Consider the following 22,838-nt stretch of genomic DNA (forward strand, 5'->3'; position numbering starts at 1 on the left):
TAATATCTTTCATTGACAAGGATAGATAAACAGATAATTATAATAATGGAGGATAAGTACAATGGAAAAAGAAAGAAAAGGGAGAGTATCTTTCTATTCGGTGATTCAGAAGGAGATAATAGACAGAAGAAAATTTTAGAAGAAGTAAAAAATGAGTGTATTTCAGATTTGAAAAAAAAAATTCCAAGGAGAATACTACAAGGAATCCACACTTAGACATACATTAAAACTGAAAAACAACAAAGAGCAGGCTGATAGAAAGTAAGCCTACATATGTCAAATTACAGTTTAACTAACAGTTGATTCTTATTGTCAACCTTGGATGTCAGAAGACAACAGAATGATATCTTAGTATTGTTTTAAGGTACAATTATGTCAGATACTTTATATGTAATTAAAATTTCTTTCACAAATGAAATGAAATAGCATATTTCAAATAAACAAAAGCTGGAAGATTTTACCACAAATTCACCCTCATCAAAGGATGTGCTTCAGGAAAAGAGACAATGAACCCAAAATGAAGATTCCAGATGAAAGAAGGAATGATAAGCAAGGAAAATGAGATGCATCTGGTTGAACCTAAATAAACATTGATTATGTACAATTGTATCCAATTTGGAAGATCACACATATAGACTATGGCACAAAATAAGATGTAAGTTGGAAGGCAGTGATTGGAATAAGCATATTCTAAGGCCACAATACTCTGGAAAAGCATAAATATACTGACTTAAAATAGGTATTGTTATATTTTTAAAGAAAATAAAAAGTACCATAAGTAGAAAGTATTAAATAGATGATAAAAATTAAATATATATCAATAATTGTAATACACATAAATGAACAAGACAATGAGAGGGAATAAAAACAAGTATAATAATTTCGATTAAAATGGTTAAACAGCAAAACACTAAAGAAATTTGTCACCAAGTATGTCACCAAGGAATCTAGACTTAATACATTGTAAGGTAGAGATGTGAAAATGTTTTAAGTTAATACAAAATGATCATCTTTATATTTAGAATGATCACACTGGATATGCTACCTTTAATACACTATGTAATTTTGAACGATTTTATATTGCTGGACAGTTAGACAAAGCCTTTTAAAAATAATCTTAAAAAAATTAAAAAGTGACCAAAACAATAAACAGGATGGGAATTTAGGTAAAAAGGAATTCACAGTTTCAAAGCCTCCTTTTCTTCCTACAGGCAGTTTCCTATTCTGGCACATTTGAGATTTGGTTTTAATAGTTTGTTGTAATGAGTGCAACAGAAACAAAGCCCCAGTTATGTACAAACTGGAAACTCTACTCAGGGACCCTTTTCATAATAGTTGTACCTTCAAGGGACACAGTTTCAGAGTAGAGAGATTTGGAGGTAAATCTTCCCCTGCCCCTTCACTCAGGATGTTGTTATAAAAGTTGAGTTGGTTTGAAGCAAGGAGAATGATGTGTTCTTGGGCAAATTTCAACCCTGATTTATCTCACCTGAGAGCTCCAAATAACATTAAGTGAATAATTTACTTTAAAGTATTCCAGACCTGGCATGTTCCCAGGCACTTAAAGAAACTTATGCAAAGGATGAAGGATGAGGGATCATTATCCCAGTTTTCAAAGAATTCACATAGATACATTTTTTAAATGGTTAGACAGAAAACATTCAAAGATAATCAAATATATAAGGTAACTACGCCCCAAAGTGAGATTCAGCAGAAACAACATACATAAAGAGACGTGAAAAAGAATCTTTATAGCAGTATTGTTAATTTTTTTTTAAGCAAGACAATGAAAATGACAATAGAAAAGATAAATTGTGGCATATCCCTACATGGAATGTATTAGCAAAAAAGGCAAGTCACAGAAAATATAGTACAATTCCATGTATTTACAGTTAACATAGGCAAAAATATATATTGCTTTGCAATACTTATGTCTGTAGAAAAATTTTAAAGAAACACATGGAAATGATAAACACCCAATATGAGATAATCGTATCTCTGGGGATGGAATCAAGGAGGAACACTCATGGTGCTTGCTGTGAGGTGAGTACTTGGGTGTGTATTGCATTACTCATTGTATCATTATGTTTTTTCTGGATGTTTAATAGTACACATAAAAAGAAATCTGCGAGTGAATGAATAACTGAATAAAATTCACCTCGAAAGTGTCTTTAATTTTTTGAAACATTAATTTATTATACACAGAGTAAAAGTTGAAATTTAACAGCTATACTAAAAGAATAAACTATGATTCTTGTTTTCAAATAAATAATGACCTTATAATTCTGAGATATTGAAGCTTAGTAAAATTTTGAATGTTGTATATTAGTTATTTTCATGACCATGTATCAATGTAATATATGGAAAGGTAAATGATATGCCCATCTTAGCAGTTAGTATATAAAAAGAGACTTTATTGTTATAATAAATTGGGGGGTTCAATGGTGCGCTTAAACTCTAGATCAACTTCTGATATCCATCTGTGTAATGCACAGCTACATATTCATAGAAACTAACCTCAAGGTTCATGTCATATCACATAAATTGATACACATATTATTATATACATTTGACTGTTTAAATAATTAGGTGGGAATTGTTTGATTCTTTTTCATCAGATGAACTTATGCCATAGAATATTGCAGATGAGGGGAGAAAATATATTCTGCTGTAACTAGTTTTTTTAATAAAGTTTAACTGATTTTTATAAAGATCCTTTGACCAACTTTTAAGACTAAAGATTTCTTTCGTCTTAGCTCTAAAAGTAGGCTTCAAGCAGTTCCATACATTTGGTAAAGGCCAGTATCTAACCCAAGATATTTTTTAGCAGGGAAGGTCAGTCATAATCTCAAATATTTTCCACAACATTACATTTTGATATTAAGTATACATAATTATTGTTACCATGACATTCTCTTATATTTATAAAGACTAAGGAAATAACACTACAAATTATACTGAGTTACTAACAGTGACTAAATTACTGTTTATGTGTGTTTATATTAAAAGAAAAGATTATTCTTATTTTAATCAGAGTTGCATTAATTACTGCATTGTGGATGTGACCCTGTAGGGAGGATAGTTTCTGTTTATGCACAGTTTGGACATGCTGAACAAATTTTACTGAATCTTGAGGTCTGGGCAAAAAACGTGTCTTGAAAGGTAATTTATGACTAATTAGATAGCTCCAGAGAGATTTATCTCCTGAGTTGTGTATTTACATTTCAAGGTGGGCTGAAACCTAGGATCTTAAAAATCCTCTGGCTTGTAAATCAGGAGACAGTGAACTTACTTATCTTTGCCATGGAGAGATTTATTTGTATTCCATGGAGATGGAGTAAGAAGCCTGTATGTTTTCCATTATATTTCCAAGGAGACTCTTTCTGGATGGGAGGGATACAGCATGTAAATAAGTGTCCATATTCATTTTATTCAGGGTTCCTCACTGGCAATACAGACTCCATATATGTTGCATGACATTTGGCTCCTACTGTATCACCCCATGGGTAAGAATTGGGGAAGAGGAAACCAGTAGTTAATTGTTTGCTGTAAATAAAGAACAATGATCTACTCTGTTCTAGCAACTTATGTGAACATTCAAGATAATATTAATAAATATAGATTTTAAAAAGTTAAGAGCAGGTGAATTGAATAATAATCTACATGTGATTAGCTAATTAAAATGTTTTTGTTCATTAGTATATTAATATATTGAGTCATACATCTGAATTTCTTGAGATGTAAGAATTCTGCTAATGAAGTACCTATACACATGTTCTAATTTGGTGAACTATTGAACAGAATTGTATATTATTTCTTTTTCCAGCTTCTCTGAGATATAATTAACAGTCATATATTCTTTATTACTGCAGGACTTCTTGAAACTTTTACTATGTTAGCATGCAGTATGTTTCGAGGAAGGCATTGAGTGACAAGGGTTAAATATTTGTGCATCCTGACCATGGTTACCTTCAAAAACACTTTTTCCATAAAGTATCTATTAATATTTCTCAATCTAGTATTCTGAAGACCACACTTTGGGAATTGTTTTACTTACTTTACCTACCATACACAGTGTTGGCTAAGTAAATTCTCTTCCATGTGAAATTTCAGTTACTATCATTAACACCACCAAAAGGTAAATATAAGATTTTAAAAAATATATTCAATCCACTTAATTCCCATTTTTCTTGTTTTTGTCTAAGAAGACAAAACAATCCTTAAAGTGTTTGTACCTAACAACAGAGCATCAAACTTCTTGAAGGAAAAACTAATAGAACTGCAAAAAGAAAGAGATGAATTCACTATTACAGATGGAGGCATAAACATGTCTGTATCAGAAATGGACAGATCAGGCAGAAAAAATCAGTAAGGACATAGCTAACCTCAAAACACAATCAACCAAACAGAAACAATTGGCATCTGTAGACTACTTCATGCAAAACCAGCAGAATACACATTCTTCTCAAACTCACATGGACAATTCACTAAGATAGACAACAATCTGGGCCATAAAACACAAATAAATTTAAAAGTATAGAAATCGTACAATGTCTCCTTTCAGATCACAGTGGAACTAATCTAAAATCTCAAGACAAATATAAAGAGTTTTGGAAATAAAAATATAAACACAACTTATCAATATTGGTGGGGTGGAGTAAAAGCAGTACTTAGAGGAAAACTGAGAGCAATGAATGCATATATTAGAAAGAAAGATGTAAAATCAATAATCTAAGTTTCCACCTTAGGAAGCTAGAAAAAAAAGTGCAAATTAAGTTCCAACTAAGCAGAATAAAAGAAATTAGAATTAGTGCAGAAATCAATGAAATTGAAAAAAAGGAAATAGAGATATTCAACAAAACCAAAAGATGGTTCTTTGAAAAGACTACTAAAATTGATAAACATCTAGCCAGGCTAATTAAAAATGATAAGAAATGACACAATTAATAAGATCAGAAATGAAAAAAGGGACATCACAACAGACCAATGGAAATTAAAGGGATAATAAAGGAATACTATGAGAAACTTTATGCCCACAAATTCAATATGATAACAGAAAGAAATTAAAAGTATCCATATCAGAAAGAGACAGTAAAGAGACAGTATTATTATCAGATCATATTCTTGTATTGTTGAAAACTTCCAGTAAACTATAATAAAACTGATATAACTAACCATTGACTATAGCAAGGTTTCAGGATGCTAGTGAAATATATAAAAAATCAGTTATATTTCAATATACTCACAATAAACGATCTGAAAATGAAAATTTTAAAGCAACTTAATTTACTATAGAATCAAAAAGTACACAATTCTCAAAGATATATTTAACAATGGAAATGTGATTCTTATATAATGGAAATTAGAAAGCATTGCTAAGAAAAATTAAAGAAGATATAAATAAATAGAGATTTTTCAGTCATGGAGCGAAAGACTCAATATTATCAAGATGGCAAATCTCTCCCAGCTGATTCAAAATTTAATCCCAAAGGCTTTATTTTTTCTGTAGAAATTGAAAAAACTTATCCTAAAGTATATATGGAGATGCAAAGATATAGTTTTTAAACAAAAATACAGACTTAGAGGACTTACACTAGCCAAAATCAAAACAAACTATAAAGCTATAATAATCAAGATGGTAGGGTGTTGAAACAAAATAGAAACATATCAGTACACTAGGAGGAAGAGCATTGAGTCTTCGAATATAGGTTTTTTTTATAAAGGTGCCAAGACAAAATGGGGAAAGAATAGTATGTCAACAAATAATTATGGAACAATTGGATATTCACAAGCATAACAATTAACTTAGACATTTTCCTCAGTATACACAAAAGTTAGCTCAAAATGAATCATATTGCTAACTGTAAAAGCTAAAATCATAAAATTTCTAGAAGAAAGTAGAGGAGAAAATCATGAGGAGGTGGATTTGGGCAAAGAGTTTTTAGATACAACATCAAAATAAACTTCATAAAGAGAAAAAACAACATACAATTTGAATTTTATCAAAATTTAAAAAATGTGTGCTTCAAATGATTCCATTAATTAAAAAGAAAAAAAGCAAGCTGCAGATTGGGAGAAAATACTTGAAAATAACATATTTTATAAAGGACTTCTAAGTTTACAAAAAACACAACTCAATAATAACACAAATATAAAATGAGAATATATTGCAATAGTTGTTTCACCAAATAAGATGCAGACATGAAAAGATGTTAAATTTCATTAGTCATTAGAGAAACACAAATTAAAGTAACAATAAAATATTACCATACATATACTAGAATATGCATCTAATACAGACAAAATACAGAAAATAAGGGGTGTTGGCAAGGAAGTGGGAAACTAGAATCATATATAGCTAGTGGGAATGTAAATGGTGCAGCCAATTTGGAAAGAATTTGGTCATTTCCTTAAAATTTAAACATAAACTTATTATATAATTCAGCATTTGCAGTCTTAGGAATCTATCTGAGAAAAATAAAAACACACATTTGTGAATGTGCAGAGCATCATTATTCATAACAGTCCCAAACTGGAAACAATCCAAATATCTCCCCATTGTTGAATGGATAAACAAAAATATAGAGTAATTGAATATTATTTAAGATTTAAAAGCAATGAAATATATGATATGTTTTGTGATATGATATGGCTGAATCTCAAAAACATTATGCTAAGGAAGTCAGACATAGAGAATATATGTTTTATGATTCCTTTTACATAAAATGTTTAGAAATACAAAAAATAATCAAAAGGCTGCATTCAGAAATATAAGGAACTTTTACAATTTATTAATAACATAGCAAAAATTCAACACAAATTAACAACATACTTGAACACAGACTTCATAAATGAAAATAAATCATAAATTAGCAGATGGAAGAGGCTAAACAGTACTTGTCATCAGCAAAAAGCAAGTTAATACCATTCTCACCACTTTTATTCAACATAGTTTTGGAAGTTCTAGCCACAGCAATCAGAGAAGAAAAACAAATAAAAAGAATACAAATTGGAAAGAAAGAAGTAAACTGTCACCGTTTGCAGATGACATGATACTATACATAAAAAATTCTAAAGATGCCACCAGAACACTACTAGAGCTCATCACTGAGTTCAGTAATGTTGCAGAATACAAAATTAACATACAGAAATCTGTTGCTTTTCTATCCTCTTAACGAATTATCAGAAAGAGAAATTAATAAAACAACCCACTTTATCATTGCATCAGAAAAATAAAATACCTAGGAATAAATCTACCTAAGGAGGCAAAAGACCTGTACTCCAAAACCTATAAGACACTGTTGAAAGAAATTAAAGACAACACAGTTGGAAAGATAAATCATGTTCTTGGATAGGAAGAATCAATATTGTTAAAATGACCATAATACCCAAGGCAATCTACAGATTCAGTGCAATCCCTATCAGATTATCAATGGCATTTTTCACAGAACTAGAACAAATTTTTTTTAATTTGCATGGAAACACAAAAGACCCCAAATAGCCAAAACGATCTTGAGAAAGAAGAATAGAGCTGGAGGAATCATGCTCCCTGACTTCAGACTATACTACAAAGCTACAGTAATCAAAACAGCATAATCCTGACACAAAAACAGACATATAGATCAATGGAACAGGATAGAGAGACTAAAATAAACACACAGACTTATGGTCAATTAATCTACTACAAAGGAGGCAAGAATATACAATGGAGAAAGGACAGTCTCTTCAGTAAGTGGTGCTGGAAAATTGGACACCTATATATAAAAGAATGAAATTAGGACATTCTCTAACGTCATTTACAAAAATAAACTCAAAGTAGATTAGAGACCTAAATGGTAAGACCAGATACTATAAAACTCTTAAAGGAAAACACAGGCAAAACACTATTTGACATAAATTGCAGCAATATTTTTTTGGATCTGTCTCCTAGAAACAAAAGCAAAAAATAAACAAATAGAACCTAATTAAACTTAAAAGTTTTACACAGCAAAGGAAACCATAAGCAAAATGAAAAGACAACCTACAGAATGGGAGAAAATATTTGTAAATGATGTGACCAACAAAGGATATCAATGGCATTTTTCACAGAACTAGAACAAATTTTTTTTAATTTGCATGGAAACACAAAAGACCCCAAATAGCCAAAACGATCTTGAGAAAGAAGAATAGAGCTGGAGGAATCATGCTCCCTGACTTCAGACTATACTACAAAGCTACAGTAATCAAAACAGCATAATCCTGACACAAAAACAGACATATAGATCAATGGAACAGGATAGAGAGACTAAAATAAACACACAGACTTATGGTCAATTAATCTACTACAAAGGAGGCAAGAATATACAATGGAGAAAGGACAGTCTCTTCAGTAAGTGGTGCTGGAAAATTGGACACCTATATATAAAAGAATGAAATTAGGACATTCTCTAACGTCATTTACAAAAATAAACTCAAAGTAGATTAGAGACCTAAATGGTAAGACCAGATACTATAAAACTCTTAAAGGAAAACACAGGCAAAACACTATTTGACATAAATTGCAGCAATATTTTTTTGGATCTGTCTCCTAGAAACAAAAGCAAAAAATAAACAAATAGAACCTAATTAAACTTAAAAGTTTTACACAGCAAAGGAAACCATAAGCAAAATGAAAAGACAACCTACAGAATGGGAGAAAATATTTGTAAATGATGTGACCAACAAAGGATTAATTTCCAAATTATACAAATAGCTTATACAGCTCAATATAAAAAAAAAATCCAAAAATGGGCAGAAGACCTAAATAGAAATTTCTCTAAAGAAGACATATAGATGGCCAACAGGCACATGAAAAGATGCTCAACATTGCTAATTATTAGATAAATACAACTCAAATATACAATGAGGTATTACCTCACACGGGTCAGAATGGTCATCATCAAAAAGTCTACAAATAATAAATGCTAAATAAGGTGTGGAGAAAAGGAAACCCTCCTACACTCTTGGTGGCAATGTAAATTGGTGCAGCCACTATGGAGAACAGTATGGAATTTCCCTAAAAAACTAAAAGTAGAGTTACTATATGATCCAGCAGTCTCACTCCTGGGCATAGATCTGGAAAAGATGAAAACTCTAATTTGAAAACATACATGCACCCCAATGTTCACAGCAGCACTATTTACAGTATCCAAGATATGGAAGCAACCTGAGTGTCCATCAACAGATGAATAATGCCATTTGCAGCAACATGGATGGACCATTCTTATTTGCTTGCCTGTGTCCTACATTAGAATTTCATCTTATCTTTATGTTTATTTTCCTTTCAAGGCAACATACACAGAATACAGACCATTTAGTCTATCCTTTCATTCAAGCACAGTAGGAGAAGTTAAGCTATAATTCTATAATTCCACTTTAAAAAACAAGTAAAGGAATATAAGAGGAGGAATCCTTTTTTTAAGATATCAATACTTGATTCTTTATTTAACTGAAGTTATCTAATGAGCACAACACTGGGTTTGCATAAAAGTCCTGATAGTACATATATATATTTTTATATTCAGAATTATTTTGAAGAAAATAAACTTTTCTAATATAGGTATACTTAATTCTGTGATAATTTAGAGGCAAGGATGATTGTTCAGTAAATTGAAAATTAATGTATGACTTTGTAAGTATATGTTTTATAGCTGGCATTTAGGTGTATATGCTCTTTATTCTGCTTGTTTTCTTTCCAGTTTCATAGTGGTTCTTTATAAGGGTGTACATTTGAATACACACACACACACACACACACACACAGAGCAAAAGAAAGACTTGTACTTATATGTAAGTTTAAATTAAAGTAAATGCAATTTGTAAATAATTTTATCAGTGATTTTTATACAATATTATGAAGTATATAGTTTATGTCTAGAAGACATAGAAATTTTTGTTATTTTAACTCACAATGTTTGGATGTAATTGAGTGAGAGTGATAATTCTAAATAATTACAAAAATTATTTAATAAATAACTTCAAGCATTAAAATACTGCACCATAATTTAAATAGTACCCTTAAATATTTAGACTTATTCTTGTGTATATAAAAGAGAAAAAAAATTACATATGTTGATAGAAGATTGTTTTACTTAAAATCTCCCACATGGGGCTTGTCCCCATTTTTATACTAAAATAGAGATTCTCACTTACTAACCCTTGACTAACTTGTATGTTTTCTGGGACAATTAACATATTTTGAGAATACCAAACTACCAATTATTCCCAGATTTTCACAAAAAGAAAGGAAGAATGAGCTTTTTAAAAAGCATTTATAACCTGGATCAAGTACATTCATTCAAATAAGTATTTGTTAAACTCCTGCCATGTGCAGAATTGCACTGGTGATTCCTGTGTTCTACTAAAATCCTCTCTTGGATCAATTTAACTCACAGCCTGGAACAATTTTTCATTAGATCCACTAGATTACCAGTTTCCCAGTCACATTTTTGCAATTCTACTTATTTTATTAAATGGTGATTCCAAGAGACAAGCTGTCAATTGAAGAACAACTTTCTAAAAACTAGTCTAGTATATTGAGAATGTGTTAGTCCACAATAGGTATTACCTAGAAATTACATCAACTTACCAAGGTTTTGATAATTGGGCAACTTATTTCCTCAGCCACCTGGTTCTTTACCAAGAAACTCTTTCACTTGCAAAGGTGTCCATGGAACTCTGTGTTCCTCTGGAACTTGTAAAAATAAAAATTTTTAAATTGGTATTTTCAGTTCAGCTCCAGTTATTATTCAACTATCATGATAGTTATATAAACCTTGATTTAGGAAAAGTAGATGAGGGGATTTTAAAGTATGTAGTAGGATTTTTGTGCCTCCAACTCACAATGAACCAAAGAAGACTCTTGACTTCCCACCCAAATTATTCTACACTCTGTCAAAATGCAACAGTCTGTGGTTACACAAAACAAAATCTAGTTATATTTCCAAATATCTAGCAAGACAGTTATCATTTACCAAGGAATCAACTAACCAGCATATTAAATGCCTACAAGTGGGCTATACGTGTCAGATAATATGAATATTAATAAGCACTATTATATCCTCAAGAAACTCCAGATTTGTGGGGAAGAAAAACCCAAACACACATATATATGTAGGGAAGGTGGAATAGTGCAATGTTCCAGTTTACCGAAAACACACAGCTTACCGTTGGCCATAGAGGAACCACAATTAAATATGTTTTATCAGATGCTTAATTATCTGGGGAAAATATATTTTCTTTTTTTAAACATCTGTTTTGATGATCCCTGTGCATATAATGATAATATTAATTATTACTGTTGATAATTATAACATCATATAATATTATCATCATCATCACTGATGTAAATGTAGGTACATGTGAGTTCCACTGCTCAAATGGCAATGTAAGGAGCTCTGTGGAGCTAAATACTCAGAGAAACTGCTGAAAATGGAAAAAAAATTTTTTTTTAATCTATGGAAATGGTTCTAAGAGCATACAGTAAGTGAAGAAACACTTATTCAAACTTGGTAAGGACAGTGATAATCTGAGGCACTTGAATCATGATCCCCTTCCCCCATTTAAGACCAATATAACAAAAACTTTATTCCAGGTAAGTGTAGCCAAGAACACAGTGTTCCTTATGCCTAAAACTCCTAGTCATGGAATATGGTATTTCCCTGGGAGGGGATGGATATAAGCAATTCTCATCCTATCTCCCCCCACCCCACCATTCTCTGCCTTATTACATTGTGTAGAGGCTAAATTCCAAAGTACAGCTGAGAAGTTGAGAGTAAGATGCTCTATTGCCCTCACAGGATACTGAAAATGCTAGGGTTCTGATTGCTTTCTCCCTGGCCTATTCATAGGGCAGAGTTTCCATGTTAGAGGATACACGCCAAGAAGATCAGAGGCTACCACCACCAGCCTAGTGCTCAGCTTCTAAGGTGGGAAAGTCATTCAGGGAGAGATGTGCACTGTCCCCAGCCCCACCTCTAGAGACATGGTTAACAGATTTTTTTTCAGGGTATAGGTAGTCTATAAAACAGAGAGCTCCAAAGCTCTTCCTGAAGGACTTTCTTTGAAACAGAGTATGGTAAACTTCATGCCTAAGGGTGCTCTGAAAAATAACAAAGCAATTAAAAGAAGACTGGCAGCTTATTAAAGATATAAGCTAAAGAATAGGCCGATACATTTTACCAGAAGAACCAGAAAGAGACAACCGAGAAGAGTTCTCCTGGGGGCAGGGCAAACCTCAAACACTGAATTCCTAAACTAACCCTACAAAGCACTTCAAATTTAATTGAATCAGTCTGTGGGACAATTTATGCTCTGGAAAATTGTTGACAGAAATATAGCAATAAGAAAACAATTAGTAGAGCTTTACAGTAGAGCTGTATGTGGTCAGAAAAAAGAGACAAAGAGAACACTACTAAACCATTGCCATACCACCTGCCTGTGCACATGCCAAGGGAGCACCCTGAGTTACAATGTCAGGATCTTGGCACTGCAGGGGAAATGGACTTCCTAAAATAATCCACCTAGTCACTAAACAAATAAACGGGCAAAAATTACAATATGAGGGGTACCAAGACTTGCTATAATAAATGTCCAATTTTCAAAAAAAATATTATGCAATGAATTGGGAAAATATGACCCATAGAGAGGGAAGAAAACAGGCAATAGCAAGAGGCTGGGAGATCAACCAGATGTCAGATTTAACACAAAAAAGACTGAATAGAACTAAGTAGCCATTATAAATATTTTCAAACAGTAAAGGAAAACATGGTTAGAGAAGTGAATGAAGCTATGAAGGCAATGTTTCATCAAACAGATAATATAAATAAGGAGAAGAAACCATGTTTAAAAAAATGAACCAAATGGAAATCTGAGAGTTGAAACACCAGATGGGATCAACAGAAGTAAGAATTAGCAAACTTAAAGAAAGATCAGTGTAATAGAGATTATGGAATCTGAAGAACAGAGGAAAAAATGAAAAAAAAAAAAAAAAAGCAAGGCTCAGAGAAATATGTGACACCATTTAGCACATATTAAGCACACCCAAGAAGAATATACAAAAATTAGTCACTTTTACTGAGCAATACAAAAATGATATTAATAATTCCAATTATAATAGCATCAAAAAGGACAAGAATTAAACTCAACAAAAGAAGTGTAAAAGTTGTACTCTGAAAACTATAAAATATCATTGATGTAAATTAAAGGAGACCTAAGTTAAAAGAAATCTGCAACATGTTTATAAATTGGAAGACATAATACTGAAATTGTTAAAATGACAAAAATCCCTAAATTTATCAGCAAATTCAGTGCAATCCCTATTATTTTCCCAGCTGGTTTCTTTAAAGAAATTGACAAGCTGATTCTAAAAATCATATGGATTTACTCAAGGAAACTAGAAAAGTAAAAACAACCTTGATGAAAACAAAGTTGTGTGACACACGTTCAGATTTCAAAACTTACCACAAAGCAACAGTAATCAAAACAGTGTGGGGCTGGTATAAGGATAAACATATAGATCAATGGAATAAAATTGAGAATTCAGAAAAACCCTTCTGAACCCTTCTGTATGGTCAACTGAATTCTAAAAAGTATGCCAATATAATTGATGGGGGAAATTAACAAATGGTGGTAGGACAGCTGGGTAGCCACATGTAAAAGAATAAAGTTGGATGCCTACCTCACAACATATACAGAAATTAACTCAAAAACGATTAAAGCATAAACATTAGAACTAAAATTACAAAATTGTTAGAAGAAACATAAGGGCGACTTTGGATGTGGCAATGTGTTCTTACATCAAAAGCACAAGTAATCAAAAAAAACTACTTCATCACAATCAAAAACTTTTGTGACTTAAAGGACATTACAGTTATGTAAAAAAAAAAACATGAAATGGGAGAAAATATTTTCAAATCATATAGCTCATAATGGACTTGTACCTAGCATATATAATGGATTCACATAATTGAATAATAAAAAGACAAATAATCTAATTAAGAAATGGACAAAGGAACTAAGTTAGCATCTCTAGAAGAAATGTACAAATGGCACCAAGCACAAGAGAAGATACTAGACATCATTAACCATCAGGGAAATGCAGATCAAACCATAATTAAATACAACTTCACACCGACTAGGATGGCTACTGTAAAAGTACAGATATTAATAAGAGTGGGTAAGGGTGTGGAAATATCAGAACTCTCATCCACTGCAGGTGATATTAAAATGGTTCAGACACTTTTTTCCAGAGTCTGGCAGGAACTCAAAATGTTAAAAATAGTTATTTTCTGACTGAATAATTCCATTTCTAACTATAAACCCTTGATAAATGAAAACACATGTCCACACAAAAACATATATGAATATTCACAGAACCATTATTCATAAAAGTTAAGAGTTAGATACAATCAAATGTCCATCAACTGATGAATGCATAAATAAAATGTGGTACATCCACACATGTAATAACAGTCTGACATAAAATAAATGAAGTACTGATACATGCTACAATACAGATGGACCTTGAAAACATTACAATAAGTGAAATAACTATATATTATATAATTCTATTTATATGAAATGTCCAGAATAGGCAAATTGATACAGCACTGTGGGGAATGGGAAATTGAGTATGATAGCTAAAGAATATGCAATTTATTTTAGGGGTGAGGAAAATAATCTAAAATTGATATAGTAATGGTTGCACAACTCTGTGATTATAGTAAAAACCATTTTGTTGCACACATTGAGTGAATATTACCATATGTAAGTTATCTCAATAAATGAGTTACAAAACAAAAGTAGGTAAATGAGACGTTTGCCTCATGGATATGGTTGTTTATGTAAGCACCAGTTTGCACTGAAAATCTCATTTTCTCTGCCACTATTAGGTATATTTAGGAGGGCCAGTATTTTTCAGATATAGTCAGCTTTTGGCACATACAGTATTTTTAATATCTTTCTAAAGGATGGAACACATTATATAATACAATATATGAAACTTAAGGCATTGTTAGATGGAGCATCAAAAAAGTATAAAATGTTTAATGTTCTTAGATACTGATAACCTTCCTTTTTAAAATTTTTTTGATGTGGGCCATTCTTAAAGTCTTTTACTGAATTTGCTGCAATACGGCTTCTGTTTTATGTTTTGGTTTTTTGGCCGCGAGGCATGTGGGAATCTTAGCTCACTGACAAGGGATTGAATACACACCCATGGCATGGGAAGGCAAAGTCTTAACTGCTGGAAGGCCAGGGAAGTCCCAATACTGATAACATTTAAAAAGCATCTGACTTCTAATGACTTGTAGCAGCAGGACACAAACAAGGGTTTCTTGGTTAAAACTTTTGCAAAAATAATGCAAGAAATAAAATAATCTACAGATAATTAGTTTTGAATAGCTCACTGTGAAATACTAAAATTAGAACTCAGCCACACTAAGGAAGTGAGGTTCATGCAAGTGGGTGAGATTGGGAGGCAAAATATTGTTTGCTTATTACAGATATTAGGGGGTTATTCGGCCTGTGAAGATTTATAAAAATTGTACTTTGGATAAAAAGTAAATAAATTATGAAACAAAAGAAAAAGTGGTCTTTGCTGAAAAAATAAAATTTCTGTAAGTTAAAGCAGTAGAGTTGAAAGAAAGAGGATATATTTTATGTTTATTAGTTTTCACATAAGGTGTTGATGGCAATTTTCTGCTGGCATAAAAAATAACTTTTGAGACCGATAATGACAATATTAGCAAAGATGATTAACTGATATGCAAAAACGCTTTTTCATTTTTTAAAATATTTTTTAACAAATTTATTGGAGTATAATTGCTTTACAATGTTCTGTTAGTTTCTGCTGTATAACAAAGTGAATCAGCTATGTGTATACATATATCCCCATATCCCCTCCCTCTCACCATCCATATCCCACCCCTCTAGGTGGTCACAAAGAACTGAGCTGATCTCCCTGTGCTATGCGGTGGCTTCCCACTAGCTATCTATTTTATGTTTGGTAGTGTATATATGTCCATGCCACTCTCTCACTTTGTCCCAGCTTACCCTTCCCCCTCCTCATGTCCTCAAGTCCATTCTCTACGTCTGCGTCTTTATTCCTGTCCTGCCCCTAGTTTCATCAGGACCTTTTTTTTTTTTAAGATTCCCTATATATGTGTTAGCATATGGTATTTTTTTTTCTCTTTCTAACTTACTTCAGTCTGTATGACAGACTCTAGGTCTATCCACCTCATTACAAGTAGTTCAATTTCGTTTCTTTTTATGGCTGAGTAATATTCCATTGTATATATGTGCCACATCTTCATTATCCATTCATCTGTCGATGGACACTTAGGTTGCTTCCATGTCCTGGCTATTGTAAATAGTGCTGCAATGAACATTGTGGTACATGCCTCTTTTTGAATTATGGTTTTCTCAGGGTATATGGCCAGGAGTGGGATTGCTGGGTCATATGCTAATTCTATGTTTAGTTTTTGAAGGAACCTTCATACTGTTCTCCACAGTGGCTGTATTAATTTACATTCCCACCAACAGTGCAAGAGGGTTCACTTTACTGCACACCCTCTCCAGCATTTATTGTTTGTAGACTTTTTGATGATGGCCATTGTGACTGGTGTGAGGTGATACCTAATTGTAGTTTTGATTTGCATTTCTCTAATGATTAGTGATGTTGAGCATCCTTTCATGTGTTTGTTCACAATCTGTACAACTTCTTTGGAGAAATGTTTATTTAGGTCTTCTGCCCATTTTTGGATTGGGTTGTTAGTGTTTTTGATGCTGAGCTGCATGAGCTCCTTGTATATTTTGGTGATTAATCCTTTGCCAGTTGCTTCATTCACAAATATTTTCTCCCATTCTGAGGGTTGTCTTTTCATCCTGATTATGGTTTCCTTTACTGTGCAAAAGCTTTTGAGCTTCATTGGGTCCCATTTGTTTATCTTTGCTTTTATTTCCATTTTTTCTAGGAGGTGGGTCAAAAAGGATCTTGTTGTGATTTATGTTATAGAGTGTTCTGCCTATGTTTCCTCTAAGAGTTTTGTAGTGTGTGGCCTTGCATTAGATCTTTAAACAATTTGAGTTTATTTTTGTATACAGTGTTACAGAGTGTTCTAATTTCATTCTTTTACATGAGCTGTCCACTTTCCCCAGCACCACTTATTGAAGAGGCTGTCTTTTCTCCATTGTATATTCTTGACTCCTTTATCAAAGGTAAGGTGACCATATGTGTGTGAGTTTATCTATGGGATTTCTAACCTGTTCCATTGACCTATATTTCTGTTTTGGTGCCAGTACCATGTTGACTTGATTACTGTAGCTTTTTTTTTTTTTTCTGTACGCGGGCCTCTCACTGCTGTGGCCTCTCCCGTTGTGGAGCACAGGCTCCAGAGGTGTAGGCTCAGCGGCCATGGCTCACAGGGCCAGCTGATCCGCGGCATGTGGGATCCTCCCGGACTGGGGCACGAACCCGTGTCCCCTGCATTGGCAGGAGGACTCTCAACCACTGCGCCACCAAGGAAGCCCGATTACTGTAGCTTTGTAGTATAGTCTGAAGTCAGGGAGCCTGATTCCTCCAGCTCTGTTTTTCTTTCTCAAGATTCTTTGGCTATTCGGGGTCTTTTGGGTTTCCACAAATATTGTGTACTTTTTTGTTCTAGTTGTGTGAAAAATGACATTGGTAGTTTGATAGGGATTCCACTGAATCTGTAGATTGCTTTGGGTAGTAGAGTCATCTTCACAATGTTGATTCTTCCAATCTAAGAACATGGTATATCTCTCCATCTGTTTATATCATCTTTGATTTCTTTCATCAGTTTCTTATAGTTTTCTGCACACAGGTCTTTTGTCTCCTTAGGTAGGTTTATTCCTAGGTATTGTATTTTTTAGTTGCAATGGTAAATGGGAGTGTTTCCTTAGTTTCTCTTTCAGATTTTTAGTCATCAGTGTGTAGGAATGCAAGAGATTTCTGTGCATTAATTTTGTATCCTGCTACTTTACCAAATTCATTGATTAGCTCTAGTAGTTTTCTCGTAGCGTCTTCAGAATTCTCTATGTATGGGATCATGGCATCTACAAACAGTGACCGTTGTACTTCTTCTTTTCCAATTTGGATTCCTTTAATTGCTTTTCTTTCTCTGATTGCTGTGGTTAAAACGTTCAAACTATGTTGAAAAATAGTGGTAACAGTGGGCAACCTTGTCTTCTTCCTAATCTTAGAGGAAATGGTTTCAGTTTTACACTATTGAAAATGATGTTGGCTGTGGGTTTGTCAAATATGGCCTTTAATAGGTTGAGGTTCCCTCTATGTCTGCTTTCTGGAGGGTTTTTTTCAGAAATGGGTGTTGAATTTTCAATGGGTGTTGAAAGTTTTTCTGCATCTATTGAGTTTATCATATGGTTTTCATCCTTCAGTTTGTCAATAAAGTGTATCACATTGATTTGTGTATATTGAAGAATCCTTGCATTCCTGGGTTAAACCCCACTTGATGATGGTGTATGATCCTTTTAATGTGCTGTTGGATTTTGTTTGCTAGTATTTTGTTGAGGATTTTTGCTTCTATATTCATCAGTGATATTGGCCTGTAGTGTTCTTTTTTTGTGACATCTTTTTCTGGTTTTGGTGTCAAGGTGATGATGGCCTTGTAGAATGAATTTGGGAGTGTTCCTCTATCTGCTATATTTTGGAAGAGTTTAAGAAGGATAGGTGTTAGCTCTTCTCTAAATGTTTGATAGATTTCACCAGTGAAGCCATCTGGTCCTGGACTTTTGTTTGTTGGAAGATTTTTAATCACAGTTTTAATTTCAGTACTTGTGATTGGTCTGTATATATTATCTGTTTCTTCCTGGTTCACTCTTGGAAGGTTGTGCTTTTCTAAGAATTTGTCCATTTCTTCCTAGCTGTCCATTTATTGGAATATAGTTGCTTGTAGTAATCTCTCATGATCCTTTGTATTTCTGCAGTGTCAGTTGTTACTTCTCCTTTTTCATTTCTAATTCTGTTGATTTGAGTCTTCCCCCTTGTTTTCTTGATGAGTCTAGCTAATGGTTTATCAATTTTGTTTATATTCTCAAAGAGCCAGCTTTTAGTTTTATTGATCTTTGCTATTGTGTCCTTCACTTCTTTTATTTCTGATCTGATTTTTATGATTTATTTCCTTCTGCTAACTTTGTGGGGTTTTTTGTTGTTCTTTCTCTAATTGCTTTAGGTGTAAGGTTAAGTTGTTTATTTGGACTTTTCCTTGTTTCTTCTGGTAGGATTGTATTGCTATACACTTTCATCTTAGAATTGCTTTTGCTCCACCCCAAGGTTTTCAGTCATTGTGTTTACATTGTCATTTGTTTCTATGTATCTTTTTATTTCCTCTTTGATTTCTTCAGTGATCTCTTGCTTATTTAGTAGTGTATTGTTTAGCCTCCATGTGTATTTTTTATACTTTTTTTCCTTTGATATCTAATCTCATAGTGTTTCAATTTTCTTAAATTTACCAAGGCTTGATTTGTGACCCAAGGTATGATCTATCCTGGAGAATGTTCCATGAGCACTTGAGAAGAAAATGTATTCTGTTGTTTTTGGATGGAATGTCCTATGAATATCAATTAAGCCCATCTTGTTTATTATGTCATTTAAAGCTTGGGTTTCCTTATTTATTTCCATTTTGGATGATCTGTCCATTGGTGAAAGTGGGGTGTTAAAGTCCCCTACTGTGTTACTGTAGATTTCCCCTTTTATGGCTGTTAGCTTTTGCCTCATGTATTGAGGTGCTCCTATGTTGGGTGCATAAATATTTAGAATTGTTATATCTTCTTCTTGGATCACTCCCTTGATCCTTATGTACTCTCCTTCTCTGTGCCTTGTAATAGTCTTTATTTTAAAGTGTATTTTGTCTGATATGAGAACTGCTTCTCCCGCTTTCTTTTGATTTCCATGTGCATGGAATATCTTTTTCCATCCCCTCACTTTCAGTCTGTATGTGTCCCTAGGTCTGAAGTGGGTCTCTTATAGACAGCATATATGTGGGTCTTGTTTTTGTATCCATTCAGCCAGTCTATGTCTTTTGGGTGGAGCATTTAATCCATTTACATTTAAGGTAGTTATCGATATGTATGTTCCTATTATCATTTTCTTAATTGTTTTGGGTTTGTTACTGTAGGTCTTTTCCTTCTCTTGTCTTTCCTGCCTAGAGAAGTTTCTTTAGCATTTGTTGTAAAGCTGGTGTGGTGGTGCTGAATTCCCTTAACTTTTGCTTATCTGTACAGCTTTTGATTTCTCCATTGAATCTGAATGAGATCCTTGCTGGTTAGAGTAATCGTGGTGGTAGGTTCTTCCCTTTCATCACTTTAAATATGTCCTGCCTCTCCCTTCTGGCTAGCAGAGTTTCTGTTGAAAAATCAGCTGTTAACCTTATGGGGATTCCCTTGTATGTCATTTGTTTCTTTTCCCTCGTTGCTTTTAATATTTTGTCTTTATATTTTGATAGTTTGATTAACGTGTGTCTTGGTGTATTTCTCCTTGGATTTATCCTGTATGGGGATCTAGGTGCTTCCTGGACTTGATTGACTATTTCTTTTCCCACGTTAGGGAAGTTTTCAATTATAGTCTCTTCAAATATTTTCTCAGTCCCTTTCTCTTTCTCTTCTTTTTCTGGGACCCCTATAATTCGAATGTTCATGCCTTTAATATTGTCCCAGAGGTCTCTGAGACTGTCCTCAATTCTTTTGATTCTTTTTACTTTATTCTGTTCTGCTGTAGTTATTTCCACTATTTTATCTTCCAGGTCACTTACCTGTTCTTCTGCCTCAGTTATTCTGCTATCGATTCCTTCTAGAAAATTTTTAATTTCATTTATTTTCTTGTTCATCATTGTTTGTTTGCTCTTTAGTTCTTCTAGGTCCTTGTTAAATATTTCTTATATTTTCTCCATTCTATTTCCAAGATTTTACTTTTTTTTTTATTTTTATTTTTTTTTTGCAGTACACAGGCCTTTCACTGTTGTGGCCTCTCCCATTGTGGAGCACAGGCTCCGGATGCGCAGGCCCAGCGTCCATGGCTTACGGGCCCAGCCACTCCGTGGCATGTGGGATCTTCCCGGACCGGGGCACGAACCCGTGTCCCCTGCAATGGCAGGCAGACTCTCAACCACTGTGCCACCAGGGAAGGCCTATTTCCAAGATTTTAGATCATCTTTACTATCATTATTCTGAATTATTTTTCAGGTAGACTGCCTATTTCTTCTTCATTTGTGTGGTCTGGTGGGTTTTTACTTTGCTCCTTCATCTGCTGTGTGTTTCTCTGTCTTGGGATCTCCTTTTCACAGGCTGCAGGTTCGTTGTTCCCATTGTTTTCTGTGTCTGTCCCCAGTGGGTAAAGTTGGTTCAGTGGGTTGTGTAGGCTTCCTGGTAGAGAGGACTGGTGCCTCTGTTCTGGTTTGTGTGGCCGGATCTTGTATTTCTGGTGGGCAGGACCACGTCTAGCAGTGTGTTTTGGGGTTTCTGTGAACTTATTATGGTTTTAGACAGCCTCTCTGCTAGTGGGTGGGGTTGTGTTCCTGTCTTGCTAGTTGATTGGCATGGGGTGTCCATCACTGGAACTTGCTGTTTATTGACTGGAGCTGGGTCTTAGCATTGAGATGGAGATCTCTGGGAGAGCCCTTGCTGATTTATATTATGTGGGGCTGAGAGGTTTCTGGTCATCCAGTGTCCTTAACTTGGCTCTCCCACCTCAGAGGCTCAGGCCTGACACCAGGCCAGAGCACCAAGACCCTGTCAGCCACATGGCAGTCTGCTGTGGTCTGCCTCCTTCTTTGGTCTCTCCTTGCCTTCTGTATACAGGGGCCAATTTCAGCTTTAACCAGGGAACTCCAGAAAACTTTGAACCTACAGTGTTACTGGTAAGTTCATTAGCAAGACACTCATGGTCACTCTCACCACTTCTATCCAGAGATTCTTCAGCAGAAAACTGCTTCCACGTCTTCCTCCCCTCGGTCCTAGTCATGCTCCCAGAATAGGAGCTCCTTCTTTCTCATGGGTCAATCCTTTAAATATATGAAGTTCTCTGCTGAAGGAGGTCATAGAGAGCATGTGATTGCCAGTAGACCTCAGAGCTGGACCCTTTCCACTATCCTTAGAACATTCCTCCTGCCTTCTCTTCCCATACCAGCAGCCAGTTCCAAGGCCATAGCCTTGAGACAGTCATAAATGCTTTTTTACAAAGAAAAATGTTGTTTCTATTAAAGCAAAAATTGGAAGAATAGATTCACTGAATTTATCAAAAGAAAAACATTTTGTGTAATTAAGGTCATTTATAGCTCTGAGATCAGCTACTTTAAACATATGCTGTTATAGATTTATACTTATAGAAATCCCGTTCCATAATCTCTAGTGATTTATGCAATTCTGACCCTTTGGAATTAGCTTTCTAAACTTAATTTGTGTTTCTAACATCATTAAAGAGCTTCTTTTGGTATCTTGTTAAGGAATTATCTTTTTGGCATGTTTAATGACATCTTAAATTTCCTGTATGCATGAAAAACACTCACAGTAAACTAATTTCAAAATTTGAGAAAATATTTATAAAAGAAATAAATAGGAAATTAAAATTATTTTCTACATTAACGTGATTTGTTTACTGGATAATTAAGCAGAAAGTGTTTTCAGTTAGTGACAGTGAGGCAAGTATTAAGAGTTCTTTCTTGAGTGTTTTTTTATCTAAACAATTCACATAAAATCTTAAAAGTTCTTGCTTCACTTTGCCACTTTAGACCTGATCATTAGCAGAACAATTTTAATTTCATTAAAATTAATAAATATAGTGTCAC

Source organism: Neophocaena asiaeorientalis, unplaced genomic scaffold (genome assembly GCF_003031525.2).
Source record: "Neophocaena asiaeorientalis asiaeorientalis breed wild unplaced genomic scaffold, Neophocaena_asiaeorientalis_V1.1 scaffold24, whole genome shotgun sequence".
NCBI lineage: Eukaryota > Metazoa > Chordata > Mammalia > Artiodactyla > Phocoenidae > Neophocaena > Neophocaena asiaeorientalis.